The sequence below is a fragment of the Heterodontus francisci genome, unplaced genomic scaffold (genome assembly GCF_036365525.1).
Source record: "Heterodontus francisci isolate sHetFra1 unplaced genomic scaffold, sHetFra1.hap1 HAP1_SCAFFOLD_292, whole genome shotgun sequence".
Taxonomy (NCBI): domain Eukaryota; kingdom Metazoa; phylum Chordata; class Chondrichthyes; order Heterodontiformes; family Heterodontidae; genus Heterodontus; species Heterodontus francisci.
The window spans coordinates 2,467,476-2,471,964 of NW_027141280.1; positions in this window are offsets into that span (position 1 = coordinate 2,467,476).

Consider the following 4,489-nt stretch of genomic DNA (forward strand, 5'->3'; position numbering starts at 1 on the left):
GACACACTCTGACACTCTCTATCACTCAATGACACACTCTGACACTCTCTATCACTCTCCATGACTCTCTGACACTCTCTGACACACTCAGATTCTCTGTGACGCACTCTGACACTCTCTATCACTCTATGACACTCTCTGACGCTCTCTATCACTCTCTATCACTCTCTGACACTCTCTATCTCTCTCTGACACTCTTTTTCACTCTCTATCACTCTCTAATACTCTCTGACACTCTCAGACTCTCTCTATCTCTCTCTATCACTCTCTGACAATCTCTATCAATCTCTATCACTGTCTGACACTGTCTATCACTCTCTGACACTCTCTATCACTCTCTGAAACTCTCTGACACTCTCCACCACTCAATGACACTCTGTGACATCTCTATCACTCTCTGACACTCTCTGACACTCTCAGACTCTCTCTATCACTCTTTATCACTCTCTGACACTCTCTGAAACTCTCTGACACTCTCCATCACTCAATGACACTCTCTATCACTCTCTATCACTCTCTGACACTCTCTGACACTCTCTGACGCTCTCTGACACTCTCAGACACTCTCTATCACTCTTTATCACTCTCTGACACTCTCTGACACTCTCTGACACTCACAGACACTCTCAGATACTCTCTATCACTCTGTATCAATCTCTAACACTCTCTGACACTCTTAATCACTCTCTGACACTCTCTATCACTCTCTGACACTCTCTGATTCTCTATATCTCTCTCTATCAATCTCTGACACTCTCTATCACTCTCTATCACTCTCTGACACTCTCTATCACTCTCTGACACTCTATCACTCTCTAACACTCTCTGACACACTTAATCACTCTCTGACACTCTCTATCACTCTCTGACACACTCTATCACTCTCTGACACTCTCTATCACTCTCTATCACTCTCTGACACTCTCTATCACTCTCTGACACACTCTATCACTCTCTGACACTCTCGATCACTCTCAGACACTCTCTATCACTCTCTATCACACTCTAACGCTCTTTGACGCTCTCAGACACTCTCTTACGCGCTCAGACACTCTCTGACTGTCTCTGACGCTCTCAGACGCTCTCTGACAATCTCTGACGCTCTCAGACACTCTCAGACACTCTCTATCACTCTCAGACACTCTATCACTCTCTGACACTCTCTGACGCTCTCAGACACACTCAATCACTCTCTATCACTCTCTGACACTCTCTGACACTCTCTAACATTCTTCATCAGTCTCTGACACACTCTGACACTCTCTCACACTCTCAGACACTCTCTATCACTCTCTATCACTCTCTGACACTCTCTGACACTCTCTATCACTCTATATCACTCTCTGACACTCTCTGACACTCTCTATCACCCTCTATCACTCTCTGACACTCTCTGAAGCTCTCTATCACTCACTATCACTCTCTGACACTCTCTATCACTCTGTGACACTCTCTATCACTCTCTGACACTCTCTGACACTCTATATCACTCTCTATCACTCTCTGACACACTCTGACACTCTATATCACTCAGTGACACTCTGTGACACTCTCTATCACTCTCCATCACTCTCTGACACTCTCTGATACACTCATATACTCTGTGACGCAATCTGACACTCTATATCACTCTCTATCACTCTCTGACACTCTCTGACACTCTCTTTCACTCTCTGAAACTCTCTGACACTCAATGACACTCTCTGACTCTCCCTATGGCTCTCTATCACTCTCTGACACTCTCTGTCACTCTCAGACTTTCTCTATCTCTCTCTATCACTCTCTGAAACTCGCTATCACTCTCTATCAATGTCTGACACTCTCTATCACTCTCTGACACTCTCCGACACTCTCCATCACTCAATGACACTCTCTGACACTCTCTATCACTCTCTATCACTCTCTGACACTCTCTGACACTCTTTGACACTCTCAGACACTCTCATTCACTCTTTCTCACTCTCTGACACTCACTGACACTCTCTATCACTCCCTATCACTGTCTGACACTCTCTATCACTCTCTGACACTCTCTATCACTCTCTGACACTCTCCATCACTCTCTGACACACTCTATCACTCTCTGACACTCTCGATCACTCTCAGACACTCTCTATCACTCTCTATCACACTCTAACGCTCTTTGACGCTCTCAGACACTCTCTTACGCGCTCAGACACTCTCTGACTGTCTCTGACGCTCTCAGACACTCTCTGACAATCTCTGACGCTCTCAGACACTCTCAGACACTCTCTATCACTCTCAGACACTCTATCACTCTCTGACACTCTCTGACGCTCTCAGACACACTCAATCACTCTCTATCACTCTCTGACACTCTCTGACACTCTCTAACATTCTTCATCAGTCTCTGACACACTCTGACACTCTCTCACACTCTCAGACACTCTCTATCACTCTCTATCACTCTCTGACACTCTCTGACACTCTCTGACACTCAATGACACTCTCTGACACTCCCTATGGCTCTCTGACACACTCTATCACTCTCTGACACTCTCGATCACTCTCAGACACTCTCTATCACTCTCTATCACACTCTAACGCTCTTTGACCCTCTCAGACACTCTCTGACGCACTCAGCCACTCTCTGACTGTCTCTGACAGTCTCTGACGCTCTCAGACGCTCTCTGACAATCTCTGACGCTCTCAGACACTCTCAGACACTCTATATCACTCTCTGACACTCTCTGACGCTCTCAGACTCACTCAATCACTCTCTATCACTCTCTGACACTCTCTGACACTCTCTAACATTCTTCATCAGTCTCTGACACACTCTGACACTCTCTCACACTCTCAGACACTCTCTATCACTCTCTATCACTCTCTGACACTCTCTGACATTCTCTATCACTCTATATCACTCTATATCACACTCTGACACTCTCTATCACACTCTATCACTCTCTGACACTCTCTGAGCCTCTCTATCACTCACTATCACTCTCTGACACTCTCTATCACTCTCTGACACTCTCTATCACTCTCTATCAATCCCTGACACTCTCTGACACTCTATATCACTCTCGATCACTCTCTGACACACTCTGACACTCTCTATCACTCAATGACACACTCTGACACTCTCTATCACTCTCCATGACTCTCTGACACTCTCTGACACACTCAGATTCTCTGTGACGCACTCTGACACTCTCTATCACTCTATGACACTCTCTGACGCTCTCTATCACTCTCTATCACTCTCTGACACTCTCTATCTCTCTCTGACACTCTTTTTCACTCTCTATCACTCTCTAATACTCTCTGACACTCTCAGACTCTCTCTATCTCTCTCTATCACTCTCTGACAATCTCTATCAATCTCTATCACTGTCTGACACTGTCTATCACTCTCTGACACTCTCTATCACTCTCTGAAACTCTCTGACACTCTCCACCACTCAATGACACTCTGTGACATCTCTATCACTCTCTGACACTCTCTGACACTCTCAGACTCTCTCTATCACTCTTTATCACTCTCTGACACTCTCTGAAACTCTCTGACACTCTCCATCACTCAATGACACTCTCTATCACTCTCTATCACTCTCTGACACTCTCTGACACTCTCTGACGCTCTCTGACACTCTCAGACACTCTCTATCACTCTTTATCACTCTCTGACACTCTCTGACACTCTCTGACACTCACAGACACTCTCAGATACTCTCTATCACTCTGTATCAATCTCTAACACTCTCTGACACTCTTAATCACTCTCTGACACTCTCTATCACTCTCTGACACTCTCTGATTCTCTATATCTCTCTCTATCAATCTCTGACACTCTCTATCACTCTCTATCACTCTCTGACACTCTCTATCACTCTCTGACACTCTATCACTCTCTAACACTCTCTGACACACTTAATCACTCTCTGACACTCTCTATCACTCTCTGACACACTCTATCACTCTCTGACACTCTCTATCACTCTCTATCACTCTCTGACACTCTCTATCACTCTCTGACACACTCTATCACTCTCTGACACTCTCGATCACTCTCAGACACTCTCTATCACTCTCTATCACACTCTAACGCTCTTTGACGCTCTCAGACACTCTCTTACGCGCTCAGACACTCTCTGACTGTCTCTGACGCTCTCAGACGCTCTCTGACAATCTCTGACGCTCTCAGACACTCTCAGACACTCTCTATCACTCTCAGACACTCTATCACTCTCTGACACTCTCTGACGCTCTCAGACACACTCAATCACTCTCTATCACTCTCTGACACTCTCTGACACTCTCTAACATTCTTCATCAGTCTCTGACACACTCTGACACTCTCTCACACTCTCAGACACTCTCTATCACTCTCTATCACTCTCTGACACTCTCTGACACTCTCTATCACTCTATATCACTCTCTGACACTCTCTGACACTCTCTATCACCCTCTATCACTCTCTGACACTCTCTGAAGCTCTCTATCACTCACTATCACTCTCTG